Raw genomic sequence first — 16770 nt, forward strand, 5'->3', positions numbered from 1 at the left:
TGCGTCATACTCCGCAAAAACATCAGCAAGAACCTACAATATAAATGGAAATGCAATACACTAAGCTCAAATGACTTTTGGAAAGTATAATTTCTAAATTTTTTCTACATATTCTTGAAGTCGGTCATCGGGGTACTTGCTACCATTCCCTAACAACGCATGGCAAAGGGTAAAGTGTAGTGTTGCTACGAGTACTTGCTAAAGCCTCTGGTGGAAGATCATCGATGTGCTGATAAGACATACAGTTCTATATAACACACAAGTGTCATGATAATCACAAAACAGATGCAAATTGTTAAAATACCTAATTTTTAAGCAATCATGTATTGATCTCTTCCGAATAGAATCTATGATAGCCTACCCTCTTTACCCTTTGCCTCTCGTTGCTAGGCGGCAATTACATGAAAGCCGCAAGCTTTCACAAGCAAATACATGGCTGATATCATGCCGACTTTATGATTATATTTATGATTTTCATGAATGTGTACTCTATGATGTGTACCCTATGAGCGCTCTGGAGCGAGTCACTTCCAAGATGCCTGCGCAGACCACAGTGTTACTATTTTTAGCATCATGTCGGAGCACTCTATAGCTCTACGTACCTTTATCTTATGTCGTTTCTCAACACATGTTCTGACAGGAGGACTGTCTTTGGAGGAGTCGCCTTGTCCCAGGCGACTGCTGGATCCGGCATAGCTACTAGTAGACCCCCTCCGGAATACTGTAGGCACTGCTGATGGTAGCAACACACGTTTGTGCTGAACTGAACACCCAAGAGATTCTTTAAAGCTGGGAAGGGTGTCAAAACAATCCAAATCGAAGTGTTCAGAGCACAGGACGGATGGTGGTGAGGGCTCCCACTTGTCACGAGTGCGCATGACTTGCTTCACCCACTTCGCATGCAGCTCGGGATCTCTGGGAAACTTGAATAAACTTACCCCATCCTTGTGGGTTTTGGAGCAAAAGCCGGCAACACAACGCGAAGGCATAATAACTATATATATATATATATATATATATATATATATATATATATATATATAATGTCTAATAAAAAATACTAATAATGATAAACTGAACACCTGCCGCATCAACAACAAACTGGTAAGTTAGGAGGAAGGTTCTTTCGCTGATGTCATATAGCTCCTCCTCCTCTTTCGTCTCCTGGGTGCTGCAGCCCCGTCAAATTTGCCCAAATAGCCATGTTTTTTATCATAACTTGTAAAATAGGCGCCTTCGTGAATTAATATATGGATCATCGGGAATTACTTTTTATGTTATAAAACATCGCCAAAGATGTCAAAAACGTGTCATCAGCACTTTAATCTAAACCTTAAAGGACACTTAAGTTTAGTAGTGTCTTTAAGTTACCTTTAAAACCAGCTCTTAAATTTTGTAGTGTATTTACAGTTGTGCTCAGAAGTTTACATACAGTGACATAAATGTCATCTTGGATATAAATGTCATGGCAATATTTGGGCTTTTAGTAATTTCTTTGAACTGTTTTTTTTCTGTGGCAGAATGATTGTACAGCATACATCTTTAATGAAAAAAAAACCCACTAGAATTTGGTGCACAAGTTTTAATTTTCTTTGGGTTTTCTGAAATCAATACAGGGTCAAAATTATACATACAAGGTCAAACATTTACATACACTCACATTATTAATTCAGAGGTGCTGAAACTTCCGAAATGTCTCTTATCTTGCCAAGACTGAGGTCTCTTAACTTCCTGTTAGTGATCATGATTGACTACAGCTGGTAGCTTCTCTGTGCCTTCATAAAAAGGGTTTGTTTACAGTACTCATTGAATTGACGAACACACAGTAAAATGGGGAAGTCCAAGGAGCTCAGTGCAGATCTGAGAAAGAGGATCACAGATACACAACTCCGGAATGTCTCTTGGAGCCATGTCTAAACAACTGCAAATTCCAAGATCAGTTCAAACAATTGCATCCAAGTTATTGTGAAGTGCAGTCACTTTGCCAAGCCACTTTGCTTCAAGAAAACCTAAACTGTCACCCTCAGCTGAAAAGAAATTGGTTTGGATGGTCAGGAACAACCTGGAAACCACCATGGCACAGCCCTGCCATGAACTGGAAGATGATGGATCACTGTCTATAGTTCAGATCACCATGGACTAAGAAGCTGCGATCCAAGAAATAACCCCATGCTCCAAAATTGACACTTTCAAGCTTAACTAAAGTTTGAAGCTGACCACACAGACAAAGAAAATGCCTTCTGGAGGAAAGCTGTATGGTCAGATGAGACAAAGATTGAGTTATTTGGCCACAATGACCACCATGTACAGAGGAACACTGTACCAGCTGGTGGTATTGGTAGGATCATCATGCTCTGGGGCTGTTTTGCTGCCAGTGGAGCACAAAGTGGATGGAATAATGAAGAAGGAGGACTACCTCGGAATTTTTCAGCATAAACCATCAGAAACTTGAACATGACTTGGGACTTACAACAGGACAATGAACCCAAACATGTATCAGACCTGGTTGTGGAGGATAAAGCCGGCTAACATTAAACTCAAAACAAGTCCTGACTTCAACCTTATTGAAAATATATGGACCGTGCTTATAAATCGAGTCCATGCCAAGAAAAAAAAATGTAACTGAACTTTACCAATTCTACCATGAAGACTCGTGAAATATCCAACCAGAATTCTGTACAAGCTTGTTGATGGTAAACAAAAATGTTTGGTCAAGATGAATCTTGCGAAGAGACATTTTACCCAAATATTATGTGTGTGACCCTGTATGTATAATTTTGACCCTGTGTTGATTTCAGAAAACCCAAAGAAAATTAAAACTTGTGCACCAAATTCTAGTGTTTTTTTTAATTAAAGATGTATGCTGTACAATCATTCTGCCACAGAAAAAGAACAGTTCAAATAAATTACTGAAAGCCCAAATATTGCCATGACATTCATATCCAAGATGGCATTCATGTCACTGTATGTAAACTTCTGACCACAACTGTAAGTTACCTTTAAGACCAACCCTTAAATTTATTTTAAAGATATCTTTAAATCTGTCAATTATATGCAGATATTCTTAGATTTTAAAATGATTCATGGGAGAGTAAAATTGAAACAGGAAGTGCAGTATAACTTGATTAAAGACAATTAACATCAAAATGCTTTCAAAATTCTTCCAACCATAGGTCTGAGACTGTTAATAAGTATATATGAATGAAAAGCTTTTCAAATTGCGTAATTGTAATCAACATTCTTATGGTTAATGTTTAGTAAATAATATACAGTGGTGCTTGAAAGTTTGTGAACCCTTTAGAATTTTCTATATTTCTTCATAAATATGACCTAAAACATCATCAGAATTTCACACAAGTCCTAAAAGTAGATAAAGAGAACCCAGTTAAACAAATGAGACAAAAATATTATACTTGGTCATTTATTTATTGAGGAAAATGAGCCAATATTACATATCTGTGAGTGGCAAAAGTATGTGAACCTTTGCTTTCAGTATCTGGTGTGACCCCCTTGTGCAGCAATAACTGCAACTAAACATTTCCGGTAACTGTTGATCACTCCTGCACACCGGCTTGGAGGAATTTTAGCCCATTCCTCTGTACAGAACAGCTTCAGCTCTGGGATGTTGGAGGGTTTCCTCACATGAACTGCTTGCTTCAGGTCCTTCCACAACATTTCCATTGGATTAAGGTCAGGACTTTGACTTGGCCATTCCAAAACATTAACTTTATTCTTCTTTAACCATTCTTTGGTAGAACGACTTGTGTGCTTAGGGTCGTTGTCTTGCTGCATGACCCACCTTCTCTTGAGATTCAGTTCATGGACAGATGTCCTGACATTTTCCTTTAGAATTCGCTGGTATAATTCAGAATTCATTGTTCCATCAATGATGGCAAGCCGTCCTGGCCCGGATGCAGCAAAACAGGCCCAAACCAGGATACTACCACCAACATGTTTCACAGATGGGATAAGGTTCTTATGCTGGAATGCAGTGTTTTCCTTTCTCCAAACATAATGCTTCTCATTTAAACCAAAAAGTTCTGTTTTGGTCTCATCCGTCCACAAAACATTTTTCCAATAGCCTTCTGGCTTGTCCACGTGATCTTTAGCAAACTGCAGACGAGCAGCAATGTTGTTTTTGGAGAGCAGTTGCTTTCTCCTTGCAACCCTGCCATGCACACCATTGTTGTTCAGTGTTCTCCTGATGGTGAACTCATGAACATTAGCCACTGTGAGAGAGGCCTTCAGTTGCTTAGAAGTTACCCTGGGGTTATTTGTGACCTCACCAACTATTACACGCCTTGCTTTTGGAGTGATCTTTGTTGGTCGACCACTCCTGGGGAGGGTAACAATGGTCTTGAATTTCCTCCATTTGTACACAATCTGTCTGACTGTGGATTGGTGGAGTCCAAACTCTTTAGAGATGGTTTTGTAACCTTTTCCATCCTGATGAGCATCAACAACATTTTTTCTGAGGTCCTCAGAAATCTCCTTTGCTCATGCCATGATACACTTCCACAAACATGTGTTGTGAAGATCAGACTTTGATAGATCCCTGTTCTTTAAATAAAACAGGATGCCCACTCACACCTGATTTCAATCAATGGGATGACAAACACCTGACTCTAATTTCACCTTCAAATTAACTGCTAATTCTAGAGGCTCACATACTTTTGCCACTCACAGATATGTAATATTGGCTCATTTTCCTCAATAAATAAATGACCAAGTATAATGTTTTTGTCTCATTTGTTTAACTGGGTTCTCTTTATCTACTTTTAGGACTTGTGTGAAAATCTGATGATGTTTTAGGTCATATTTATGCAGAAATATAGAAAATTCTAAAGGGTTCACAAACTTTCAAGCACCACTGTAATTTGTTTTTCAATTGGCAAAAACATGCTTCTGCCAACTTAATGCCTGCTAATACTAATTTTCACACACTTCCTGTTCCAGAAATGACATTCAGGCTGCATTTCCCTTTGTGACTGCAAAATGAATTTATTGCATAAACACCATCTTGTATGTAGTGTTGTAGTCGAGTCACAAAACCTCGAGTCCAAGTCCAATCTCGAGTCTCCAGTGTTCAAGTCCGAGTCAAGTGCATCATGAAAAAAATTTGAGTCGAGTCCACTATTGATCTGAGTCAAGTCCAAGAACAAGACTCCAACTGCACCATCTGACGGTGTCTGTTTCAGCACCATTAACATTAGTTTGTTCCTGAACATGATGTATGAACAGGTGAATGTGCATTCTCTTTATCAGGGAATGTGAAGTATTCTTTCAGAGATGGTTGGGAGATGGATGTAAGTACAGAAAGTGTGTTTATTAATACAAGTGAAGACGCTTGTGGCAGTTCATAGGAGGGGGAGGAGCACAGAAAGACGGCAGGCCAGGATAAAGTTCCATAACTTATGGTTTATTTGTTCTTTTCAGACACAAAATGACTCTCCCAGTCATACACACACACACACACACACACACACACACACACACACACACACACAAGTCATCTGGTTCAGGAGAGAGCTCACTTCCTCTGCTCTCTCTCTCTTTATATAGGGCGCGGCCACTGGGAAGACACACAAACACAGGTTAATTGACATCAAGTGTAGTGATTCTGCCACTTACTGTACCTTCCCTGACTCCGCCCTCCTGTCACAGACCGGCGCTTGACCACGCCCCCACTGCCACATACCCCCACCGCCCGACTCAGGCCGGGCAGCCGTCCGGCCTGCAGCCGACTCCCCCCGACGGGAGAGAAAGTCTGCCACAACCATCTGCACCCCCGGCCTGTGGATCACCTTGAAGTTAAAGGGTTGGAGTGCCAGATACCAATGGGTGATCTGCGCGTTGGCATCCTTCATGCAGTGGAGCTACTGGACGGGTGCGTGGTCCGAACAGAGGGTGAAAGGGCGTCCCAGCAGGTAGTAGCAGAGGGCGAGGACCGCCCACTTGATCGCGAGGCACTCCTTTTCGATTGTGCTGTAGCGCCCCTCGCGTACTGACAGCTTTCTGCTGATGTACAGCACTGGACGGTCCTCCCCCTCCACCTCCTGGGACAACACCGCCCCCAGCCCTCTGTCTGATGCATCTGTCTGTAACATAAAAGGGAGAGAAAAGTCAGGGGAGTGTAACAGTGGCCCCCCGCACAGTGCAGCCTTTACCTCAGAGAAAGCCCGCTGGCATTGCTCCGTCCACTGGACCAGATCTGGTGCCCCCTTTTTAGTGAGATCAGTCAGCGGGCTGGTGACGTCCGAATAATTAGGTATAAACCTACGATAGTAGCCAGCCAGCCCCAGGAACTGTCTCACCCCCTTTTTGGTCTTGGGCCTCGGGCAGGCCACAATTGCTGCTGTCTTGTTAATATGGGGATGCACCTGCCCATTGCCCAAGTGGAAGCCCAGATACCGTACATCCACCCGCCCAATCACACACTTCTTTGGGTTGGCTGTGAGACCCGCTCGCCTCAGCGACCTAAGGACGGCCCTCAGGTGTTGTAAGTGCCGCTGCCAGTCATTACTATAAATAATGATATCGTCGAGGTATGCGGCCACATAGGTGGCATGGGGGCGGTGGACCCTGTCCATCAGCCGCTGAAACGTAGCAGGCGCCCCAAACAGTCCAAAAGGAAGTGTGACAAACTGGTGTAAGCCGAACGGTGTGGAAAAGGCCATTTTTTCTCGGGATAATGGAGTCAAGGGGATCTGCCAATAACCCTTTGTCAAATCCAGCGTCGAGTAAAAGCGAGCCGTGCCTAGCCGATCGAGCAACTCATCAATATGAGGCATTGGGTACACGTCGAATTTAGACACCGCGTTGACTTTTCTGTAGTCCACACAGAACCGGACCGACCTGTCGGCCTTGGGAACCAAGACCACTGGGCTGCTCCAGTCACTGTGGGACTCCTCGACGATGCCCATCTCGAGCATGGCCTCGAGTTCTTCCCAAACCACTTTTTTCTTGTGTTCGGGTAGCCTGTAAGGGCGGCTCAATGTGGTGCTCTATGAGGTGGGTGCGGCCGGGCAGGGGCGAGAACACGTCCGAAAACTCGGTCTGCAACTGGGCAACCTCCGTGAGTTGGGTCGGGGAGAGGTGGTCTCCACAGGGGACCGGAGAGGTATGCGATGCCAATGCTTCATTTTGAACCTCCCGCCCCAGCTCCGCCTTCTCCGTAACCACCGACACCAATGCTACGGGGACCTTCTCATTCCAGAGCTTGAGTAGATTGAGGTGGTAAATCTGTAGCACCCCACCCCTGTCCATTCGCCTCACCTCATAGTTGACGTCCCCGACTCGCCGTGTGACTTCAAAGGGTCCTTGCCACTTGGCGATCAATTTGGAACTCGATGTGGGCAACAGTACGAGTACTTTATCTCCCAGTGCAAACTCCCTAAGGCGCGTACCCCTATCGTACAGGCGGGTTTGCCGTTCTTGGGCCTGCCGCAAATTCTCCTGGGTTAGGTGTGTGAAGTTTTGCGCGCAGGTCAATAACGTATTGAATTTCATTTTTATTTGGTGAAGGTCCCTCCTCCCAATTTTCTCGCCGCACGTCTAAAATGCCGCGCGGCTTATGCCCATATAATAATTCAAACGGGGAGAACCCCGTGGAGGCTTGGGGGACCTCTCGCACTGCAAATAACAAGGGTTCGAGCCATTTATCCCAGTTACGTGCATCCTCACTTACGAATTTTTTTATTATATTCTTGAGGGTGCGATTGAACCGTTCAACTAAACCGTCCGTTTGTGGGTGATAAACGCTGGTGCGGATCGGCTTAATACCTAATAACCCATACAGTTTGTTCAGTGTTCATGACATAAACGAGGTGCCTTGATCAGTCAGAATCTCTTTCGGGATTCCAACTCCGGAGATGACGCGGAAGAGTGCCTCCGCAATACTGCGTGCTGAGATATTGCGGAGAGGCACTGCTTCCGGGTATCGCGTTGCATAGTCCACCAGAACTAATATAAAGCGGTACCCTCGTGTTGACCGATCTAATGGCCCGATGAGATCCATCCCAATTCTTTCGAACAGGGTCTCAATTAATGGTAGAGGGCGCAAAGGCGCTTTTGGAATGGCCGCTGGATTTACTAACTGGCATTCGCGGCATGCCATACACCACCTACGGACATCGCCGCGAATCCCCGGCCAATAGAATCGGGCCATTATTCGGGCTAGTGTCTTATCTTGCCCTAAGTGTCCAGCCATGGGATAAAAGTGAGCTGCCTGGAATACCAATTCCCGGCGGCTTTTTGGAATCAAAAGCTTTATGATTTGCTCTTTCGTCTGAGTGTCCTGCGTCACTCGGTATAATCTATCTTTCATAATAGAAAAATATGGGAAAGACGGGATGGCGTTCGGCGGGAGCGTTTGACCATCGATTACTCTCACTTGGTCAAACGCATGCCGCAGAGTCTCATCTCGCGACTGCTCTAATGGAAAATCCGCAAGGGATTCCGAGAGAGAGGGAGGAGGAGCCTGTGGCTCCTCGCTCTGACGCGGAGATGACGTAGACGGCTCTGTGACAGCTGCTCCCACCAAAGCGACACCGGGACCTCCCCCTGCTGAACTATGGCAGGACCCACTCTTCGCTAAATGACTCATCAACTCCCCGAATCCCGGCCAATCAGTCCCCAAAATTATCGAGTGGGTGAGGCGAGGATTAACCGCCGCTTTTACTATAAATTTTTCCCCTCGGAAAAAAATGTGGACCGACACCAAAGGGTAGCTGTGAACATCCCCGTGCACACACAACACCTTCACCCCCTGTGCTCCCCCCAATGCCTCATCTTGCACCAGGCTTTGGTGAATTGAGGTCTGATTACAACCAGAATCCACCAACGCCTGATATGTATCCCCTTGGATACTCACCAGTATGCGATACGCTCTGGCCCGATCGAGGGCAGCTCCTGGCGCGTCGGGGATCCGAACCACCGCGCCCACTTCCATTGCCAAACACTGATGTTGGAGGTGGCCCGGCTCCCCGCAGCACCAGCAAACCGGCCCAGGCTTCCTCTCTGCACCGGCGCCCTGGGGCTCACTCACCTGAGGGGGGGAAGAGACAGACACAGAAGGGAAAAACGGGAGGGCACCGCGGGTGCGACGGGCTGGCTGGGGTGGGGCCGGCCCCCGCCTCCGCGGTGGGGGAATGGGGCGAGGACAAGACACAGGAGGAGAGAGGGGGAGAGAGAGAGAGAGGAGAGAAGAGGATGTCCGCTGTCCTGCCATCGGAACAGCCGCCAAATGGTCCTCCGCCAACTCGATGGCCTGATCCAGCGACGCCGGGCGGTGGCACTGGACCCACTCCGCGGTTCCCTCTGGCAGGTGGCCAAAGAACTGCTCCAGCACCACCTGATTGAGGATTCCCTCGGCGTCGTGGTTGTTGGCCCTCGACCACCGCCAGCAGGCATCCCGGAGCTGCTGGCCAAACGTTAACGGCTGGCCGACTTCCTCCAGCCGCAGAGAGCGGAAGCGCTGTCGCTGTTGTTCAGGGGTGCGCCCCACCCGTTGGAGGATGGCCAGGCGAAGGTCCGCATAGGCCAGCCGGCGGTCGGCGGGGAGCTGTTGCGCGGCCAGCTGCACCTCACCTGTTAGTAGGGGGAGGAGGCGCGCCGCTCGCTGTTCCACTGGCCAGCCCGAGGCCTCTGCTGTCTGCTCGAAGAACGTGAGGAAGGCCTCGGTGTCATCCCGTGGGCCCATCTTAGCTAGGGTGAGGGAAGAAGGGCCCGCGGCGGTGGAGATGGTGGACCCTGCCGACACGAGGAGGTGCCGGAACACCGTTGATCTTCCTGCTGCGCCAGCACCAGGGCCTCGAACCGGCGCTCTTGCTCCTTCTGGAGGGTGACTAGCGCCTGGTGCTGGCTCTGCTGGGCCGTGGCGAGGGCATGGACCAGGTCTGCAAAGGGGGAGGACTCCATGGGGCTGTTCTTTTCCTGTGCTCCATTCCGGGTTTCAGCACCACTGTGGCAGTTTGTAGGAGGGGGAGGAGCACAGAAAGACGGCAGGCCAGAATAAAGTTCCATAACTTATGGTTTAATTGTTCTTTTCAGACACAAAATAACTCTCCCAGTCATACACACACACACACACACACACACACACACACACACACACACACACACAAACACAGGTTAATTGACATCAGGTGTAGTGATTCTGCCACTTACCTTCCCTGACTCCGCCCTCCTGTCACAGACCGGCGCTTGACCACACCCCCGCTGCCACAATGGTAAACAATCCAGAACAGCAGGCAAAATCATAAAACAGACAATAGGTCGAGCGAGACACAAACAGGCTATCGTAGACTCAACAGAATCAAAGACGGGAAACAGGAAATCAGGGATCAGGAAACCAAACAAGGAAATAAGGCTCAGTAATGTGTCAGCAACGCAACTCAATACTTTGCAAAGTAAGTGTGTGTAAGACTTTGAGTGGGTGGGTGGAGCACAGAAGTACGGCAGGCCAGAACTGAGTTTTCAAAACTCTTTATTTTCAGCTTTTCAGCCTTCACAATCTCCCAGAACCACAGACACGCGCGCACACACATCATTTGTCTGGTTGGGGAGAGAGCGCCCTTCCTCTGCTCTCTCTCTCTCCTTATATAGGGCACGGTCACTGGGGAAGACACACAAACACAGGTTAATTGACATCAGGTGCAGTGATTCTGCTACTTACCTTCCCTGAGTCTGCCCTCCGGTCACAGACTGATGCTTGACCACACCCCTGCTGCCACATACCCCCACCGCCCAACTCAGGCCGGGCAGCTGTCCAGCCTGCAGCCGACTACCCCCCCGATGGGAGAGGAAGTCCGCCATGACCATCTGCGCTCCCAGCCTGTGGATCACCTTGAAGTTAAAGGGCTGGAGTTCCAGATACCAACGGGTGATCTGCGCGTTGGCATCCTTCATGCGGTGGAGCCACTGGAGCGGCACGTGGTCCGAACAGAGGGTGAAAGGGTGTCCCAGCAGGTAGTAGCAGAGGGCGAGGACCGCCCACTTGATGGCTAGGCACTCCTTCTCTATCGTGCTGTAGTGCACATCACGCACTGACAGCTTCCTGCTGATGTACAGCACGGGGCGATCCTCCCCCTCCACATCCTGGGACAGAACAGCCCCCAGCCCCCTGTCCAACGCGTCCGTCTGCAACATAAAGGGGAGAGAAAAGTCAGGGGAGTGTAACAGTGGCCCCCCACACAGTGCAGCCTTCACCTCAGAGAAAGCCCGCTGGGACTGCTCCGTCCACTGGTAACATCCGAATAATTAGGTATAAACCTACGATAGTAGCCAGCCAGCCCCAGGAACTGTCTCGCCCCCTTTTTGGTCTTGGGCCTCCGGCAGGCTGCAATTGCTGCTGTCTTATTAATTTGTGGACGCACCTGCCCATTGCCCAAGTGGAAGCCCAGATACCGTACTTCCAATCACGCACTTCTTCGGGTTGGCTGTGAGACCCGCTCGCCTCAGCGACCCAAGGACGGCCCTCAGGTGTTGCAGATACTGCGGCCAGTCATTACTATAGATTATGATATCATCTAAGTATGCGGCCGCATAGGTGGCATGGGGGCAGAGGACCCTGTCCATAAGCCACTGGAACATAGCGGGCGCCCCAAACAGCCCAAAAGGAAGTGTGACAAATTGGTGTAAGCCAAATGGTGTGGAAAAGGCCGTTTTTTCTTGGGATAGTGGAGTCGAGGGGATCTGCCAATAACCCTTTGTTAAATCCAGTGTCGAATAAAGGTGAGCCGTGCCTAGTTGATCAAGCAACTCGTCAATACGAGGCATTGGGTACGCATTGAATTTAGACACGGCGTTGACTTTTCTGTAGTCCACACAGAACCGGACCAACCCGTCGGCCTTGTGAACCAAGACCACCGGGCTGCTCCAGTCACTGTGGGACTCCTCGACGATGCCCATTTCGAGCATGGCCTCGAGTTCTTCCCGAACCACCTTCTTCTTGTGTTTGGGTAGCCTGTAAGGGCGGCTGCGCACTACCACCCCCAGGGGCGTCCCAATGTGGTGTTCTATGAGGCGGGTGCGGCCGGGCAGGGGCGAGAACACGTCCAAAAATTCAGTCTGCAACTGGGCAACCTCCGTGAGTTGGGTCGGGGAGAGGTGGTTTCCACAGGGGACCGGAGAGGTAAGCGATGTCAATGTTCCCTTTTGAACCTCCTGCCCCAGCTCCGCCTTCTCCAGAACCAACGACACCAACGCCACGGGGACCTCCTCGTTCCAGAGTTTGAGCAGATTGAGGTGGTAAATCTGTTGCACCCCACCCCTGTCCGTTCGCCTCACCTCATAGTCAACGTCCCTGACTCGCCGTGCAACCTCCAAGGGTCCTTGCCACTTGACGATCAATTTGGAGCTCGACGTGGGCAACAGTACGAGTACTTTATCTCCCGGTGCAAACTCCCTAAGGTGCGTACCCCTGTCATACAGGCGGATTTTCCGTTCTTGGGCCTGCCGCAAATTCTGCTGGGTTAGGTGTGTGAGTGTGTGGAGTTTTGCGCGCAGGTCAATAATGTATTGGATTTCATTTTTGCTCGGTGATGGTCCCTCCTCCCAATTTTCCCGCAATACATCTAGGATGCCACGCGGCTTACGCCCATATAATAATTCGAATGGGGAGAACCCCGTGGAGGCTTGTGGGACCTCTCGCACTGCAAATAACAGGGGTTTGAGACATTTATCCCAATTGCCTGCATCCTCACGTACAAACTTTTTAATTATATTCTTTAGGGTGCAATTGAATCGTTCCACTAAACCGTCCGTTTGTGGGTGATAAACACTGGTGCGGATCGGCTTAATTCCCAATAACCCATACAGTTTGCGCAGTGTGCGTGACATAAACGAGGTGCCTTGATCAGTCAGAATCTCTTTGGGGATTCCGACTCGGGAGATGACGTGGAAGAGTGCTTCTGCATTACTGCGTGCTGAGATATTGCGAAGAGGCACTGCTTCCGGGTATCACGTTGCATAGTCCACCAGAACTAAAAAAAAAGCGATACCCTTGTATTGACCGATCTAATGGCCCGATGAGATCCATCCCAATTCTTTCGAACAGGGTCTCGATTAATGGTAGAGGGTGCAAAGGCGCTTTTGGAATGGCCGCTGGATTTACTAACTGGCATTCGCGGCATGCCATACACCACCTACGGACATCGCCGCAAATCCCTGGCCAGTAGAACCGGGCCATTATTCGGGCTAGTGTCTTATCCTGCCCCAAGTGTCCAGCCATGGGATTAAAGTGAGCCACCTGGAATACTAATTCCTGGCGGCTCTTTGGGATCAAAAATTGTGACATCGTCTCCTTAGTCTGAGTGTCCTGCGTTGTGTCACTTGGTATAATCTATCCCTCATAATGGAGAAATAGGAGAAGGACGGGGTGGCGTTTGGCTGGAGCATTTGACCATTGATTACTCTCACTTGGTCAAACGCATGCCGCAGAGTCTCATCTCGCGATTGCTTTAACGGGAAATCCACGAGGGATTCCCCGAGAGAGGGAGGAGGAGCCTGCTGCTCCTCACTCTGACGCGGTGATGACGTAGACGGCTCTGTGACAGCTGCTCCCGCCAATGCCACACCAGGACCTCCCCCTGCTGAACTACGGCAGGACCCATTCTTCACTAAATGAGTCATTAACTCCCGAAATCCCGGCCAATCAGTCCCCAAAATTATCGAGTGGGTAAGGTGAGGATTAACCGCTGCCTTTACACTAAATTTTTCCCCTCAAAAAAGAATGTGGACCAACACTAAAAGGTAGTTGTGAACATCCCCGTGCACACACAACACCTTCACCAATTGTGCTCCCCCCAGTGCCTCGTCTTGCACCAGGCTTTGGTGGATTTGAGGTCTGATTACAGCCAGAGTCCACCAAAGCCTAATACGTATCCCCTTGGACACTCACCGGTATGCGATACGCTCCGGCCCGATCGAGGGCGGTTCCTGGCCCGTTGGGAGTCCGGACTACCGCGCCCACCTCCATGGCCAAGCACTGATGCTGGAGGTGCCCCGGCTCCCCGCAGCGCCAGCAAACTGGCCTGGGCTTTCTCTCTGCACCGGCGCTCTGGGGCTCACTCACATGAGGGGGGAGAGAGACAGACACGGAAGCAGGAAATGGGAGGGCACTGTGGGTGTGGCGGGCCGGTTGGGGTGGAGCCGGCTCCCGCCTCCGCGGTGGTGGAACAGGGTGAGGACGAGACACAGAAGGGGAGGGGGAGAGAGGGGAAGTGGACATCTGTGATCCTGCCATGGGAACAGCCGCCAAATGATCCTCCGCCAACTCGATGGCCTGATCCAGTGATGCCTGGCGATGGCACTGGACCCACTCCGCGGTCCCTTCAGGAAGTCGGACGATGAACTGCTCCAGTGCCACCAGATCGACGATTCCCTCGGCGTCGCAGTTGTCAGCCCTCAGCCACCACCGGCAGGTGTCCCAGAGTTGCTGGCCAAACGCGAACGGCCGGCTGACCTCCTCTAGGCGTAGAGTGCGGAAGCACTGGCGTTGTTGTTCTGGGGTGCGCTCCACACGCTGGAGGACGGCCCGGTGCAGGTCCGCGTAGACCAGCCGGCTGTCGGCGGGGAGCTGTAGCGTGGCCAACTACGCCTCACCCGTTAGCAGGGGGAGAAGGCATGCTGCTCGCTGTTCCACCGGCCAGCCCCAGGCCTCTGCTGTTTGCTCGAAGAGCGCTAGGAAGGCCTCAGGGTCGTCGTGCGGGCCCATCTTTGTTAAGGTGAGGTGGGGAGGGCCCATGGAGGTGATGGACCCCGCCGACGCGAGGAGGTGCCGGAAGGCCTGACGAGCTTCTTGTTGCGCCAGCATCAGGGCCTCGAACCTTTGCGATTGCTCCTTTCGGAGGGTGACCAGCACCTGGTGCTGACTCTGTTGGGCCGTGGCGAGGGCGTGGATCAGGTCTGCGAAGGGGGAGGACTCCATGGGGCTGTTCTCCTCTGTGCTCCGTTCCTGGGTTTCGGCACCACTGTAAGACTTTGAGTGGGTGGGTGGAGCACAGAAGTACGGCAGGCCAGAACTGAGTTTTCAAAACTCTTTATTTTCAGCTTTTCAGCTTTCACAATCTCCCAGTACCACAGACATGCACACACACATCATTTGTCTGGTTGGGGAGAGAGCTCCCTTCCTCTGCTCTCTCTCTCCTTATATAGGGCGCGGTCACTGGGGAAGACACACAAACACAGGTTAATTGGCATCACGTGCAGTGACTCCGCCCTCCGGTCACAGACCGATGCTTGACCACGCCCCCGCTACCATAGTGTGTTTTCACATTTTTATATAGGCACGCTGATTGCGCCTTAATCTTGTATAGGTGCGAGTCGTTTATGGCGTGCATGCGAGAGTCTGTCTGATGCAAACACCAAGGCACACAGGTGTGACACTCTTACACAAAATTCGTACAAAAATTAATGTAGATATAAATATCTTATGCCAAATTATTATGGCACGTTACAAAAAATAAAGAAAAAAATCGGAGTCCTCGTCTCCAATTTATGAGTCCGAATACATTTAATGCATGAGTCCAAGTCCGAGTCATCAGTGCTCAAGTCCAAGTCATAAACTCATCACCTATCAGCCGGATGAGCTAATCATTAAAAGAAATAAAATTACAAAAATATATAAAATAAATAAAACTAATGAATAAATAACTGAATGAGCTGCTTTAAAAAACACGTGACAGAAACTCAAAGACTTTTGGTGATGGCACTTTCTTAAGAACATCATCCAAGGTATTTTGTGAGGTTAAAAAAAGTAAACAGTAATCTGTGATATCAAATGGACTTTTCATAATTTGAATAAGGTTTTAGGAATAGATGCCACTCTTAGTCAGCAAAACAGATGTTGTCAAACAGGGCAAGAGACATGATCCCCTGGTTAATTAATTCGGCAAACATGTAATTATTGAAAGTCAGTTGAATTTGTGATATGATCAGAAGTGACTGAAGTTATCTGTGAAGGTGCAGACAATTCAAGGTTTGTTATGGCTTAACTCCAAATATCCAAAGACACCAAAGAATCAGATTTTCAGTCCACATTTCAGGGATCCACAACTGATCCGTAACATGAACAGCAGCAGAAATTCCAACTTCCAGTCCCTAAGCAATCATAATAAACCCCTTTCTATATCAAGATGAGGTTTTTTTTTCCAATTACAGGTAGTCATCGACTTACGACCTATGCGACTTACGACTGTCTGGTTATGACTGGCAAGTGCTTCCCAGCTGAGCTAGCTGAGCGTACGACAGTTTCCGCCCCAGCTCCCGGCAGCGCCTCTCGCCGTGTACAACAGTTTCCGCTCCAGCTCCAGGCACATGCGCAGTCTCTCTCGTGCACTCCGTCATACAGTTTCCGCCCCAGCACCAGGCACATGTGCAGTCTCTCTCGCGCTCCCTCGTGCACTCCGTCATACAGTTTCCGCTCCAGCTCCTGGCTTATGAAACGAGCAAATGCTCCCGCCAGCCCGAGCGCTGCAACAGCTGTTGATGACGTAGACGACCCACAGCCAAGCACCAGTGATGCCAGCGGTCACTAAGTTTTTTATTTTGCTATGTTTTACATTTGTATTTTGGTATATCTCATCTCATCTCATTATCTCTAGCCGCTTTATCCTTCTACAGGGTCGCAGGCAAGCTGGAGCCTATCCCAGCTGACTACAGGCGAAAGGCGGGGTACACCCTGGACAAGTCGCCAGGTCATCACAGGGCTGACACATAGACACAGACAACCATTCACACTCACATTCACACCTACGGTCAATTTAGAGT

Source organism: Neoarius graeffei, chromosome 8 (assembly GCF_027579695.1).
Source record: "Neoarius graeffei isolate fNeoGra1 chromosome 8, fNeoGra1.pri, whole genome shotgun sequence".
Taxonomy (NCBI): Eukaryota; Metazoa; Chordata; class Actinopteri; order Siluriformes; family Ariidae; genus Neoarius; species Neoarius graeffei.